The sequence below is a fragment of the Solenopsis invicta genome, chromosome 5, assembly GCF_016802725.1.
Source record: "Solenopsis invicta isolate M01_SB chromosome 5, UNIL_Sinv_3.0, whole genome shotgun sequence".
NCBI lineage: Eukaryota > Metazoa > Arthropoda > Insecta > Hymenoptera > Formicidae > Solenopsis > Solenopsis invicta.
The window spans coordinates 3,511,971-3,528,695 of NC_052668.1; the positions used below are offsets into that span (position 1 = coordinate 3,511,971).

Sequence of the window (16,725 nt, forward strand, 5' to 3'; positions counted from 1 at the left end):
ATTATCCGCATGCGGTGATGTCACTGGATTCGACAGATGCGTCCTCAATTGATGGCGATATCGCTCACACGTGTGAGACCGCACATATGCGAGTGAAATGCGCCTCTCGTGCGTGTGAGCAATATGAGCCTCATATGAGGTATATAAATGCACATTTGTTTTATAAATATATAATTTAACAAGTCTAGTGGAAAAAATATACAAAATATAAAAAGTTTACAATTGTCTAATATTTTGAAGGATTGTTTTGTAAACATATTTATTCGCATTTAGTGATTGATTATATATCTTTTATACAGGGCGATTATTAATGAATGTCTCAACTTTCTACCACAGGAGCATGATTTACCGACGCATACGTATTTCTGACATATTATTAGGGGAAAGTAGGTAAATTGCACGCACCTAAGGAAAATTTATCGCAGTGAAGTAATTTTTGAAGTTGAAATCGATACGAGTACAGAAATAGAAACTTTAAACATTTTTTAATCATTATGTATTATCATATTGAACAATTTTTCATTTGGTAATGCTATATTCAGCAAAAAGAGGCAAGTGGATAAATGAAAAAATTTCTTGCGCCTTGGGTAATTGTACGCGCGGTTGGATAAATGTACGCGAAAGAAAAATGAAGTTATAGTCCATTCTTTTAGCTGCATTACACTGCACTATACTGTACTAGTGGCACTATAGTTGGTCTCACTTGGTCGCCTTTCAAGATGGATGCATAAAATTGTCCACGGCAAACCTGATTTGATAAAAAAACAATTACTTGATGACTATTTAATTAAATTTAATGAACAATAGCTTAAAAACGCAGAAAAAAACATAATTTGTTAGGTATAACAAGATTAAATGAATAAAGTAAAAATACGGACTTATTGCCTTATTTTCTGAACACCGAAATCGCAAACAACAAAATGATTTTACTTTTTCTTATTTTTTCAATTAACTACGTTTTTAAATTATATATAACGTATGGTTATATATTTAAAAAATACATTTCAAAATTTTGAGAAAATATGTAGACATTCAAAGTATTTATAATGCTACTTGTCTATATATATATATATATATATATATGGGGCATTCTCCGTCAAAAAGGCCACCCCTGCTGCCCATTTCAATTTTTGAGATAAAATGTTCGAAAAGGGCTTAAAATTTTCGTTGAAATGTCTATTTTTTGATGCCGTTTGGCCTTTCGGAAAATTCAAAATGGCGGACCTAATATCACGGCTAGAATGAAAAAAGCCTTTGAAAAAATACATAATAACGTGAATAAATGTGCAAGATATGACGTAGCAGAGGTCTAATCCTTATGTGTAAGTGTGTGAGTGTGTGTGAGTGTATGTGTGGGGGGTGGTGGGGGGAGGGGGGATACGCGCGCTCATACGCGTGCGTGTATAAATGAATCACGTAAAAATCCTTGCTCAACATGATCTGGCTATTAAGACATTTGCATACAAAATTTCAAATCATTTCATTATCCTTGTCCTGAAAAAGTACGTCACAAAAAACCTACAGTACAGAAAATATCGTTCTTTAAAAAACATTTTCTCCACAGAATAATAGTAAGATTACTTAAAATTACTTTGAAACTTATACTATACTTATATTACTCTTTTTGAGATAGTTGATCTATATTAGTCACTTTAACTCTTATGTTTGAAATGCTTGATTTACGCGAATCCCTTAGCCTCTCACATTCGGGATGCTTGATTTACGTGAGTCCCCTTGCCTCTCACATTCGGAGTGCTTGATTTACGTGAGTCCCCTTGCCTCTCACATTCGAGGTGCTTGATTTACATGAGTCCCCTTGCCTCTCACATTTGGGGTGCTTGATTTACGTGAGTTCCCTTGCCTCTCACGTGTGTACGTGTGTGCGTGTATGTGTATGTGTGTCTGTATATGTAGATAGATATTTCATGAAATATTTTTTTTATTTTTATCCTATATTTCTTACTTTTGTTCTCATAACTGCCATAGTATTCCATTTGTATCATTGGAATACCTTTTGATTAGTACTTTATTCTCGTCCACAACTATAAACCCATGATTTTTAAGAATTTGCGGTACAGGCGGTGCAGTTTCAAATCTCTTCTTAAGTTTTCTTTTTACCTTCTCATGGTCAGTTTTTTGTAAATAAAATATCTTTATGTTTTTGAAATGTTTTTTAGCCCAATTAAAAAGAACTTGAGATGTTAGTATTGCATCCTGTGGTTTAGCAACAAGACTTGCTTTATATGCCTCTCTTTTGAAAGTAGCACCAATGCCATCATAAGCACTTTTACCGTGAGCAGTCGCACTGTAATGCCATTCTGCTTGAATATTGAAATCATGTTTATGATGCACTAAGTTAGCAATCTGAAATTTATTTTTAAAATGCTGTTTCGCCCCATCCGTCATGTATAATACTCTTTTAAGATTTTTGACATTTTTTTAAATCTCTGGAATTAATAATGTTTGTACAGTGTAAACGGCAGCGGTATCGTGTTTCAAACTCTCTAATAAAAATACATTACTCTTGTGCTTCAATTCAGAATTTTCTTTATAATAGTAAATAACAGGATACACAGTACACTGATAACTGACCACAGGATTGAGTGCGGTCATGATTTCGACTGGGATGGCGTTAAGGTTCTCGATCATGAGAAATTTTATCATAAGCGACTGATTTCTGAAATTTTATGCATTAAACAACAATGTAACGGGCTCAATTTACAATCTGACACGGATTTCTTACACCACGCATATTTATCTATTGTCGACAGTTTATAGCTTGTTTTGCTATCTATTTATCCTCATCTGTATGTTTGTTTATCTCTCCGGATATCTGTTCGTACCGGCAGCACCAGTTCCCTTCTCATTTCAAGTTTGACCGTTGTACAGACAAGACGTTCTCGATTTGTCTCAATTTCAATTACTTATTTATTTACGCCTTTTGACATGTGGTTATTTGCGCTGACAAAATTCTTTTGTACATGGACAACTACTGACGTTGAGGTGAGTTTTTATTTTACAATTAATTTAAACTAGTACTCATTATAACTTTCCTGCCATAGTCCGAATCATGTTCCGATTTTCGAGCCTAACAACTCGTATAAGCGTTACATCTTCCGGATGAGGAAGCCCTTCACCTCAACCTCAGCTGCGCCTTCGAATTGTTACTGAAGATGGCTCGAAGAATGAGCCGAAACGTTTAATAATAAATTATGTATATCTGAAATCTTTACAGATTATTTACTTTTGCGCACCGTCTACCGCGCTTGACTCGTATTCGCCGCCTTTGTTACTATTATTATTGTTTATGTATTAGTTTATTTGTATTAATTTAGAAATTAGAAAAAAAATAGTCTAGGGCCTATCCAGATAAATTTGCATAGTTGCATAACCGTTTGCGTAAGGAAATTGATTGGTCCATTTTCTTATGCGTGTGCTAATAGATTAATTAATTTCTTTATGCATATGGTTATGTAGCTATAATATGCAAATTTGTCTGGATAGGCCCTAACAGTTTTAGTAAAACAAAATATGTACACCCAAGGACTTTGATTCTGTCCATGGGGAAATTTTCCAAACTGAGAAGTCGCTATCTTTCTACATACTTACAGTTCATGATTAACGTAACGACCAATAAAATCTAGTCGTTTCATTAATCATGAACTGCAAGAATGTAGAAAGTGGTGACTTCTCAGTTTGGAAAATTTCCCCATGGACAGAATCAAAGTCCTTGGGTGTACATAAAATGTATACATTGTAAACATGCAAATGTAACAAAAAACAAGCATTGAACATATAATATTTTAATAGAACTATTCATAAAGTTTATTGAAGCATAACGAGGAATAAAACGATCTTTAAACTATGAGATAAAATTACACATTTTCTACGACTAGCTTGTAATTTAAAACGTTTATTTATAAACTTTAAAGTATAGAATAACCGTATTCTAGCATATAGTTTTATCATATAATCTTGTGGAAAATATTGACATGGATGAACAAAATTAACTCGTCTAAAAAGTTGAACAAATTTTTTAATAATGGATTTTTGTAAAATATATTCTTCAATATTCTGTTTTAATAAATCTTCTAAATTTTTTATATATAAAATAAAGTTATCATTTGGCATATACAAGCTACCAAATAAATTTTCCTCATTAGAATTATATGCTCTAAAAAAGCAATAGAACGATGTTTTGTTCAAGTCTGTATACTTTTTTGTGTAATTTAAACATACATTGCATAAGTGTCTCTTTAAACATTTACGAATGAGACAAATGTAGCAAAATGCGTCTTGTTGATATCCATTTTACGATAATCATCATCATTTAAATGTACAGATTCGCCTTCATTTATTTCATCTTTAACATAAATTTTATTTTGCCTTGCAAAATTTGTTATTACTGATAACATTTTATCGTTATCTCGCTCGCAATTTCCTCTTACAGGAGTACAAAAATTTACGGAGAACAATTTCTTAAAAGTAAAGTAAAATTGTATAGAAGTGGGATTATAAGCATTGCCATTCATATTTCGAATTTTACCAAAAAAATTTTCTAGTGCATCTTCATTAAAACGACGCATAAATAAATATTTAATTTCAGAAGCAGTAATGCATAAATAAATATTTAATTTCAGGAGCAGTAATACATAAATAATCCCACATTTTCAGAAGAGAATTAATATTTTGGCGCTAATATTTAAATACTTTAATTCTATTAGATATGTCTGTACCTTAGCTTGTAATACAGTAAAATTATTTAAATATTCTTTTATTTGTAAAAGGAATTCAATTTGATATTTCTCACTAGCAAAAGCTTATTTGTATCTTGCAGCAAGAACAAGTGTTGATGAATTAAATATATCAAATAGATCATTCATTTTTTGAATAAAATCAACTGTAACAAGAGCATCATTTGATATAGAAGAAGTCATTATTAATTTTTATAGACCGGCAGCTACTGTGGTACTCAGAACTTGTGTTGCATAGCGAACCTTCATTTTTTCAAAATTATTAGGAGCAATATGGCAATCTGTAAATTATGATGCTAATCTAAATTCGTTTTTTTTTATCAATATCGTAAAATTGTTCGACAAACTTTCACAAGATAAATGAATTGTTATATTTAATGTTATTTTTATAAAAATTATTTCGAATGGCTTTATAGCATGCGGTGAATCAATGAAATAAGCAATTTGTTGTTTCTGAACAATAAAGAACGGTGAATTTTCGGTAACACCCAATGCATTTGCTGTTGCCATGAAATTTCCACCCATATCAGTCACAAATGCAATTATTTTATAATTAATATCTTGTAATTTTCAATAGTTTTAATTATAATAGGTTTTAGTTTAATAGCAGGAAATGTAGAATAAAGAAAAAAATATGCCAAAGGCTGTTTCCAATTATTGCACATTCCTTTAAGCATTAAAACTGCTACATTGCATGCAGGAGATTTTGATTTTTCTTCAACAAGATCTTGTTGTGCCCCGGTGATGGCTCCAGAGACGTCGGTAGGTATATCGGGATCTTTTGGGCGCCTTAGGAGTTAGGACTCGTAGGAAGGGCCGCTCGGTGGTTGAGGATAAAACACTTGCTCGTTCCAACGTTAAAATAATGTATTTTCTTCAGTATTGCTTTCGTTACACTTGTAGTATGATTATGTATGTCGCTCGTTTTCTTGTTCTCCCGGACGGCCCGGTATATATAGGTCGGCTGTTATCTCCGGATTGTGTTACAAGCTCGACGTGTAAGTCACGCACGGCGAGTAACACACCGGACAGCTGTTTGTCAAACTCTTCCGTCGCTTTCCGATTTTGTCGCGATATTTATACGGAAATTCGTCGTTTGGTTCGGCCAATCGTGTTCCTTGCGGCATGCAGCTCCCACGCTTAGCCGAAATCCGAATACCGGAAAGCGATTCAGCATTAGCTGGCGCAGCGCGATGGTGTTGCGGGCCGGAAGCCCGACAGACCATCAGCGTCTTTTCGATATTTCTAGCGTATGCGGAATTCGAGTCCGCTACGCGTACATGGTGCGTTCCATAAGTAATGCGACCAAATTCATAAAAAACTATTTATTGAATATATTTGTACCAATGGTTAGAAATCTTCAAAATAGCACCCTCCCGCATCGATACATTTTTGGAGGCGATGCTTCCAGGCCTGGAAGGCATCCTGAAAGGCCTTCTCCGGGATGTCCTTTAGAGCCGATGTCACATGTGCCTGGATGTTTGTAATTGTGCCCCAATGTTTTCCTTTCAGGCCTTGTTTTAAACGAGGAAACAAAAAAAAGTCTGCGGGTGCCAGGTCGGGACTGTAGGGAGGCTGGGAAACCAATGGGGTGTGGGTCTTGGCCAGGAAATCGTTGACAACGAAGGCGCTGTGGCTTGGCGCGTTGTCATGATGCAGCTTCCACGCGTTCTTGATGTCGCTTCGGCAACGTGTGACCCTTTTTTTCAATTTTTTTAGCACTTCCAAGTAGAAAGCTGCGTTCACAGTGGTCCCTGTAGGTACGAATTCATGGTGAACAATGCCTCTGACGTCAAAGAAGACAATGAGCATGGTTTTGATTCTGGATTTGCTCATGCGTGCCTTCTTGGGGCGGGGCGACGATGGAGTGTGCCACTCTGAACTCTGTCTTTTTGTCTCCGGGTCGTACTCAAAAATCCACGACTCATCACCGGTGATAACTGAGTTTAAAAAATTAGGATCATTTTCACACATTTCCAAGAGTTCTTGGCATCGAAGCACTCGCATGTTCTTTTGTTCGTCGGTCAACACTTTAGGGACCAGTTTGGCGCACACCTTTTTCATGTTTAAATCGTCGGTTACAATACGAAAAACTGTTGTTTTCGTAATGTTAAGAGTTTCTGCTATCAATTGAAGGCTCAACCGTCTGTCAAAATTTAAACAATCACTCACACGCGTCACATTTTCGTCAATTCGGGAGGTTGATGGACGTCCAATGCGGGGTTCGTCGGTGACTTCCTCTCGGCCCTCCTTGAACGACTTGTGCCATCGGAAAACTTGTGATTTTGACAAGCAATCACTCCCAAAGGCCTGCTGAATTAATGGCAACGTTTCGGTGGCGGACTTTCCAAGTTTAACGCAGAATTTGATAGCGTAACGTTGCTCCACAGTACGATCCATCGCGCCGTGTTACGTTAACCTCAAACGCGGTTCACGGGAATGCACGTCCTGACTCTCCTGCTGCTCGGAAGCGACCGAGACCGGGCGCATTTTGAAGCTAACACTCCCCTCCACCTTTCCCAACAGGTTAGAACACGCTGCGGTGTATCGTCGCGTCAGGAAAAAATTGGTCGCATTACTTATGGAACGCACCATGTATGCATAGCAATAGGAATCTTGATTTCCTGTTGCTATGCGTATAATTATCGTAGTTGTACAGGGTACAACACTCTTCCCCCGCCGGGAAAGAAAAACGAGGAAAAGGAGTTTTTCGCTTTTAAGACCCCTCCCTCGCCGGGAAAGAAAACGGAAGCATGTAGTTTTCTATCATTATTTACATTTTATAAAATATATTAGATCGATTTAGTATTTTTAGTTTGTTGGGTATCTAGAAACGCGTGCTTTGTGTGCGTTTTAAAATTGATCTAGGTAAAGTATTATAATGCTTGTTTTCGTATTCTAACGTTTCTCTCTTTTTGCTCCGTTTCCTTTTTACAGTATATAATATTATCCCTATTGCAACTGCTACGATTATCAACATGGTAACGCTGCTTGTTGCCATAGGGTAAATAAAGTTTTTTGATTGAAAATACGGAGTGTCAAGACCCTCATTTAATTCTTTTAACTTAGTTTCTAAATTTTTTAATTTTGGATGGTCTTGCACTATTCTCTCTATTTTTATTTGAGACATATTCATTTTTTCTTGCGTTATTTCTTTCGGTAATGAAATATTGTAATCTGGCATGTATGCCTCAATTTTTGTCTCGTTTAATATTTTAGGTGATTGTAGTGTTACCTCTTGTGTTATTAATTTGCAATTATTTTTTAATGTGATTTTACCTGTATTTTCAATCGTTTTCTTTATTTTCCCGTGGTCTTTACATTGGATGATTATTGATTGTTTTCTTGTTGTCGAGTATAACCATGAATGCGGATTACCTAGAGGTATCCAAATTGTGTTATTAGAAGTTATGTATCTTATTTCGCAATTGTCGCTTTGTACTTTATTTTCTACGTATATCTCTATCTCGCATGTTGGACTTGTGTTTATGCGTTGTATTGAAAAGTTTTCTTCGCATAAGTATTTTCTATCTATATTTTTACATGTATTTAAGTTGTTTTGCAAGAGTGTAATATATGAGCGTTTTTCTGTGTTAATCGCTATTACCGGATTTTTTATTTTAATGATTGCATATTGGTTTTCATTTCTTGGTATAGGTAATGCAATTACGTTAAGTATGCTATATTCCGTGTGTGAAATTAACGGAAATTTTAATATCGTAAATATTTTACCGTTATTATAGTATGCGTTTATTGTGGTTATTTTTTCGATTTCAAACCATTTATTTATGTTAATCCGAAATGGAAAATAAAGTCCTTCCGGTAATTGCAAGTTTGCTTCCTTTAGATTATCTATTACACTTGTTGCTGGCGTTAATTGTGGGTGTAGTATCCCTTGTTTATTAATACTAAATAGTCTGCTATGTCTTTTGTGTCACGTTTTAAATTTCCTAATATCGCGTTGATTACTAGAAAGTGTTCGTGTATGTTGTTTTGTCTGTCATTGAATTTTAGTTGTTGCCTTAAATTTTTTGTCACGTTTCCGAGGAGGTCTTCATTTTTTTGTATTGTTTCCTCGGTTTTATCTATGTGGGCTATTGTCTCTTGTAGTATCTTAATTTGGTTTTTCGTCGCGTGTTGTATTGTCTGTTGTTCGTTTTGTAGTAAAGTTAATTGTTCATTAATTAATTTTTCGTCATTTGCGTCCATTGTGCCGAACAGAAATTTCGCAATGGTTCCTATTCCATCAATTATACCTCTTCTTTCTATCCGTGATGGTTGGTACATTAATTTTATTTTTTCCATCTTTTTATTTATTTCTTCGAAATCTCTTTTTGTTATTTCGTAGAGGTTGTCGCATGTTTCTTTGTGCGCGAATGCGAGTAGTTGGCACATGTTTTTTGTTTTTTGCATGTAATCATGTAATTGCTCTTGTCGTTTTATTAGTGAGGTAAAGTCTATTTCTATAACTATTTTCCAGGTTGATTCTAATGGGTGTAATTCTCCTAATTTTTCATAATATATTCCTGGATGGTGAGTGAATTCTTCTACTTCGTACGGCTCGTTGCTCGTTGATTCTCTTACATCTTCTGATAAGGTGGGATTTTGTTTCGTTTCTTGTACGCTGGTCCATATGGTGTATAACCTGTAATCATCCGGTTACATATTATCGTATTTTATTCCGTGGATCCTCTTCTTGGCACTGGTTGTGCCGTCTTTATGTTTTACTCGGTTTATCAGTCTTCTCGTCGCTTTTGTCGAGTGTCTGAGAAAATGTCTCGTCTCCCGTACATTGAGGCAATTTCGGTCGTTAGGGAGGAATCTCCTATTAATATATGGGATCGGTTTTCTCCTCCCGATACAGTGTGTGATTGTTATGAGGAGCCGTTTGAACTTGACGAGGTTCCTGGCGTGCTTCCTGAGCCTGGGCCGGAGGTACTCTCGGATGACGAAAGTTCGTCTGATGATAATTGTTCTCTGCATTCTGCAGAGACAGTTTTGTTAGATGATTTTGATTTTGGAGGTGCTCTTCCTGGCAGATCCTGGAGAGGTTCTGGTGAGTTTCTCTAAAGTCTTTGAACTCTCTTTCTCTCTCTTTTCGACTATCAGGTTCTTTTACCTGGTGTCGCTTTCCTCTGATAATTTTTTATTCTGCTGGTTCAGCTTTGATTATTTTTTCTTCTTGCGACTTCTGTTCTTTATTTCTTCTCAGTTGTTCTTTGACTGCTACGTGGTTTGCATAAAGGGAATATGTTTGATTTAGTGCCTGAGCCGGATGTGGAGCTCGAGACGGGTGTTATCGGGGATATCGGGGATCCTGGCGTGGATCCCGAGCTCTTAGAGCTGCATTTCGCCGCGGAAGTTCGTGATGAGGTCCGCGATGATGAGGAATTTCCTCATCTCCTAGACGTTCCTTCCGATGATGAGTCGGAGGGCGATGGAGAGCTTGCCGATGATCCCATACTCGACGAGTTTCCCGATGACTTCGAGGGTGACGTCGGTAACATTGACTTTATCTTTCCCGAAGAAGTGAATGGTGAACATAACGTTCAATTCTTGCTGGATCCGGATTTTCCTCCAATGTTCGTTATGGACAATTTCGATGTGGAGGAAGACGAGGACGAGGTCCTCTCTGACTGAGTAGTTTGGTATAAGGAAACGTTTAGTTTGTAGTGCAGTTAGTTATAGTTTAGTGTAGTGACTTCTGTTTTATTTTGTTCTTCTCCTTTGGATTATACTTCAATTTTTTGGACTGTGGATTACTCCTGGGTTATTGGATTTTTCCCATCTTTTTGGTGAGTTTATTATGTTTACGTTATTCTTTCTTTTGTATATAAGTATGTATATAGTTGTATATATAAATTTTTTCCCCTTTTTTATATTATTATTATTATTATTATTTTTCTGTATTTATTTTATTTTTGTCGCTCGCGTCGCGTTAATGATTTATGAATAATTTTAATCTGTTTGCGTGTACGCGTATTTCCTTTCGGCCTTTCTTTATCGTAAGATTTATGTCACTGTGTTTCTTGATCACAGTGTACGGTCCTGTCCATTTCGAGTCAAGTTTTTTCGATCTTCCTCGTCGTAGGGTTTCATCAAACAGTAGTACTTGATCTCCTATTCGAAAATTTTCTTCGTTGGTTTTTTTGTCAAATTGGAGCTTTGCTTTTTGTTTTTCTTCTTTTAATTTTTCTCTTGCCACTTGATTTGAGGCTCTTATTCGTTCTCGCACTTCTTGTGCATAATCATCGTATGTATATTCTTGTTTTGGCGGTTTTGTTAACGCCGTGGGCATGGTTGCCTGATATCCGTACAATAATTCGAATGGCGTGAAGCCTGTTGCTGTGTGGGGCGTGGTGTTATATGTGAACATTGCGTAAGGTAACCACTCGTCCCAATTTGTTTGATCTTCATTAATATAATGCCTTAGATACTCTGCTAAGGTTCTGTGCGATCGCTCTAATGCTCCATTCGTTTCTGGGTGGTAAGCGGTCGTCTGAATTTTCTCGATTTTTAGAAGTTTACATGTGTTTTTAAAAATTTCACTTGTAAAATTTGTACCCTGGTCTGTGAGAACTTTTTCGGGTATTCGGTGTTCCAGCACGATTTTTGTTACGAATTCTTTCGCTACAGTATTTGCTTCTTGATTGACTAATGCAATTGCCTTGCTGAATTTTGTTAAGTTGTCTTGAAATGTTAGTGCGTATTTATGTTCGGATGTAGTGACCGTTAATGGTCCCACTATATCCAACGCACATTTCTCAAATGGCTTTTTAGCCGTATCCGTTATTACTAACGGCATTTTAGTTTTTTGCCTTAATTTATTTTTTTGGCAATATTCGCATTTCGCGATATATGTTTCTATGTATTTTTTCATTCCGTGCCACTGATGTTTTAATTTAATTCTCTCAAGAGTTCTTTTTACTCCCTGATGTCCTCCGAGGGGGGCATCGTGGTATTCATATAATATTTTCTCCTTTTCATCTTCGGAGTAATTTACTTGTCCTTCTTCGTCTTCTCCTTCCTTGTCGTCGTCATCTTTTATCGCGTTTATATGCTCGTCCGTTCGGATCGGATTTCGACTCAAGGCATCGGCGTTCTTATTTATTTTACCAGCCTTGTGAATTATTTCGTAATCGTATTCTTCTAATTTAAGCCGCCATCTGATTAATCGAGAACCCGGATCGTTTACATTGAATAGCCATATCAGTGGTTTGTGATCCGTGATAATTTTAAATTTTGTACCGTATACATATGGTCGGAAATGTTTAACAGCCCAGACTATGGCCAATAATTCCTTCTCGGTCGTATTGTAGTTCTGTTCGGCTTTTGTTAACACTCGGCTTGCATATACGATCGGCTGATCCTGGCCTACGATCCCTTGCGAGAGTACGGCTCCAATGGCGTAATCTGATGCGTCCGTCGTGACGATAAACTCCGCGTTGAAGTCTGGATACTTCAGTACGGGCGCCGTTATTAACTTATTTTTCAATGCATCAAATGCATTTTGTTGATCGTTCGTCCACTCAAATTTTTCTCCTTTTTTCGTTAATTTAGTGAGCGGTTTGGCGATCTTTGAAAAATTTTCTATAAATTTTCTATAATATCCTGCTAATCCTATAAAAGCTTGAATTTCCTTTACTCGACGAGGAGTCGGATATTTGCTTACAGCTTCGAGCTTGGATGGATCTGGTGAGATCCCCTTTTCTGTTATAATGTGTCCCAAATATATCACTTCCTTTCTTAGAAATTCACATTTGTCAGGTTGTAGTTTTAGATTACTTTTCCGTAGTCGTTTAAATACTTCAATCAATCGTTTATTATGTTCTTCTAAACTCGAACCGTATATTACGATGTCATCGAGGTATACTAGACATTTTAGTCCTTGCAATCCTGTCAAAATACTATTCATTAGGCGTTGGAAGGTTGCAGGCGCATTCTTCAATCCAAACGGCATTCGATTAAATTCGTAATGTCCGTGCGCTGTCAAGAATGCTGTTTTTTGTTTGTCATTTTCGGACATTGGGATTTGATGATATCCCGATGCCAAATCTAGTGTTGAGAAATATTTCGCATTTCCTAGCTGGTCCAAGATGTCAGTGATATTGGGTATTGGAAACGAATCTCCAATTGTTAAATCATTTAGTTTTCGAAAATCGACTACGATGCGTAATTTTGGTTTGCCTGACGCATCTAATTTTTTGGGGACTACGAGTAATGGCGCATTCCATTGACTTGTGCTCGGCTGTATTATTTCTTGGTCTAGCATGTTTTTTATTTGCTTATTTACCTCGATTTTATGTTTTTCGGGTAATCGGTACGGTCTGACATTTACACTTGCTGTATCCGCGCGTGTTTTTATCTCGTGCGAAACCTTAGAGGTGCACGTTAGCCGTTCTCCTTCTAAGTGGAAGATATCGCTAAATTCTTCGCAAATATTTAAGAGAGTTTTCTTCTCTTCTTCATTTAAATGGCTTATTCTCAAGAGGTTATTTATTTGCTCTTTTCTTGAAATTTTTGGTGCGTTTTTCTTCTCGATTTTATTTATTGATTTTTCGAGAGTATCTTCACATATTAATTCCTCGATTTTTATCTGTGGTGCTTGGATATCTATTTCTTCTTCCATAGTATTTAATATACTCGCGGGGCACGTGAACTCATTTGGTTCTACCAAGCAGCATCCGATATAGACTCCTGCTTTTAATTCTTCTGATTTGATTATACCAATTTTATTTTGGTTTGTTGACACTTGTACGATAGTTTCGCTTCGTGGTTTTAGTATTATCCTTCGATATGGAAATAAGTTGAAGCTTGTTTGGCCAATGGTCACTTTTCTCGATCCATAATCGCATGTCATATTATTTTTCCTGACAAAGTCGGCCCCGAGTATTCCATCGTACTCTAGAGGTTCGTTGTCTTTAATTACGTATACTGGATGACTTATTTTTGCATCTCGTACCTGTATATGTAGATACGTTTTCCCAAGTGTAGTAATCGAATTGCCTGTTATCCCAGTTAGTTTTATTTTTTCATCTTGTGTTATAGTTTCATCTTTTAATGTCTTCAATTTTATAATTGAGATCGTTGCCCCTGTGTCGAACAAGAAAGCAATATGATTTCTTTGGTCCTCTTTTACCGGCAGCGATATCATATCCAGCCCGGTATCTTCCCTTGGCGCGTGTCGCATGTGTGATACTCGATACGCGGCGGCGTTGCGCGACGTTATCTTATTTGGCTCTTCCTTCTCTTCTTCTTCGCTGCTTTGTGCGCCCGAGTTTTTTATGGCTCGTATTTTTTCTGTTTTATTATTTTTACCGTTTTGGTATGTTTTTGTTTCTTTCGTTGCGATGCCTCTTTGATTGTTTAGCCACCAACATTCCTTGCGGGTGTGCCCCTTCTTCTTGCAATGATTGCAATATTTTTCGAAAGTATTTATGTGAGAACGATTGTCCGGTCTCGGTAATGAGAAGCGGTTTGTATATCGGCTACTACGGCAGTCCTGTCCGTAGTGCCCGGTTTTCCCGCATTTTTTGCATTGCGGTTTTCTATACGAGGAGATCTGTTTTTGGGACTCTAATCTATTCCTTGGATAGAAATTCGGATTTCGATTGCCTGGGCCTTTAATTTTTTCCTCGGCCGTTGCGCCGGTTATCGCTTCGGCTAGCGTCGGATATCGCTGTGCGCGTACGAGGAGCTTGATATCCTCGTGCAATCCGGTTTGATAATTATGGAGGACTTGTTCTCTAATGCTTTCTAAAATGGCTCGTTGTTGTTCTTGAGTGTGCTCCTTGCCCTCTTCCATTGATTCGTACAGATCCATTGCCAGTTTATCTACTCGGCGTCCGAAGTCTTGTGCGCTTTCTCCACTTTTTTGTTTTAGTGAGTTAAATTCGATTTGTAAATGCGCAGTGCTTCGTTTACTTAAATATTCATTTTCTAGCTCTCTTTTTAATTGTTCGTAACTTCTTATATCCCGTGTTTGGAAATCCGTCATTGCCTTTCCTTTAAATTTTGTGCAGATCATATTGTTATTTACATGGTGTTGGCGGTAGTGTAACTTTCAAGCCGCACAACTCGGAAAGTAGTCAACGAAAATAAACATTCTTATAGTGTTTTGGAAAGGTCTTGACACTAGCTATTAGATTCTGGAATCAAAAATAGGGTATTCCATTTAAAAAACTTAATGTGATTTCGATCTGACCTTGGCGACGCCATCCAAGGTCAAACTGATAAGATCATTGAATAGATCTTTTGAAACCCTACAACTTTCGTCTGAACATATTTTTGATTGGTCCTAATCCTGCGAAGAGAAAAGGGGTGTACGGGTGGTCTGAAACACCCTGTATAACAATAATACAAAAATTTTTGATTACGTTTAATAATACTATTTATTTCTAATTATAATACGTACACACCCACATAGCAATGAATCTCCTTAAGATATCCTATTTTGATCGGATTGATCCTATTCTGATCCAAAATGTAAAATCATTCATAGGATGTCCTTAGGATATTTGTAATTGACATTAAAGTCCTTAGTATATCTTATTCTGATCTGAGAAAAAAATTTTTTATATTACTAACAATATACAAACCCTAACAGCACGAAACGTCCTCAAGACGATCCTAAATCCGTTCTGAATGTCCAAGGACGTGAATGGGATAAGTTTAAAGCGTTACAATATCTCATAGACGTCCTTAGGACGTCCCTAAGAAATTTGCCTTCTGGATTATAATCACGTCAAACGTGTATGATTTTGATAACTCCTATGATTTTTACATCTACGAGATTATTCCATTTAGCTATATGTAAATACTTAAGTTTCTGAATAGCGTACATTAACTATTTAAAACTTGTGTTTTTGCTCTTTTGATTTTAGAGTTCCAAATTTCTATCTTAAATAGTACTATTGAGAAACGTCAATATTATCGATAGATAAAAAAAGTCCATGGATGAAAAAAACCTCGATTTACATCCCAATGAGCAAGCAATATTTCTAAATGTTTTTTAAATGTTTTTTTAATAACAATTTTTTCATATTTAATTTAATTATTGTATTATATTGGAATATATTTCTAATTACATTCTTATTTAAACAAATAACCGAAGTTATTTCAGATGCTATTTTGCATTTGTAAAAATCACTGAAAAAACTATAATTTTATATATATTTATATAAATAATATGCTTTAATTGTACGGTTCATCTTTGTAGATTGCGCCGTAGATGCGCTCCACGTTGGCTTGCGGGATAAATAGGCCGTCACAATAAACGTGGCCGAGAGACTGACGTTCTCTTAGTTTTTCTTTATTAATTGAGCACACTAGAACGAGCACTTACATCTCAATCGAGAAATTACTCACAGCCGGCGTAAAACGATCCGATCTGTCGGACGGCTTCTTGCAGAGAGAGCGTCTCGAGAGCCGAGCGCGAACGAAGGCTACCGGAGAGCCGCGAAGATAACGGGCCCGTGTGTGAGCGAAGACTAGAGGGCGCGGGAAACTTAAGCATAGCGCGCTTGGCAATGGACGCAAAGAAAAATAAATTCTATTTATAGTAATCACGACTTATGAGTAACTTCGAAGCTTATTATAAATACCGAACAATCTTTTTAATAATATATATTCACCTAATCTATCAGTTATATAAACGTATTAGTATAAAGTGTTCACAGATCATCACGAGGAATCCGGTTTGCAGCAGTCGTAGAAGTCAAGCATCATCCACCGCGGTCACAACTTGAATGGGTGACCGCCGAATTTCCGAAAAAAAATTCCCAAGACCTTTTTTGCGAAAAATGTTTTTTAAAATGTTACAAAAATATTGTTTTGTTCATTGGAATTATGTGGTGTAATAATATTAATGTAAATATTTTGGAAAAATTCCTAAAATTAGAAAGTCCTAAAAGTTATTTTAAGACATCCATTGGACATCCTCGGGATCAAATTTAATTATCCAAAGACATCC

The 16,725-nt window shown here is 36.4% G+C and overlaps 1 protein-coding gene and 1 long non-coding RNA gene across 2 annotated transcripts in view; one reads left to right on the forward strand and one right to left on the reverse strand.

The window, feature by feature from the left end:
- Positions 1–16,725, reverse strand: part of LOC105206967 — an 86,204-nt gene that overhangs the window by 16,213 nt on the left and 53,266 nt on the right. The window lies entirely within an intron of this gene.
- On the forward strand, positions 2,448–3,226 carry LOC120357729. Its single transcript, XR_005574752.1, has 2 exons — positions 2,448–3,003; positions 3,063–3,226. It is a non-coding gene; the product is annotated as an uncharacterized LOC120357729 (long non-coding RNA).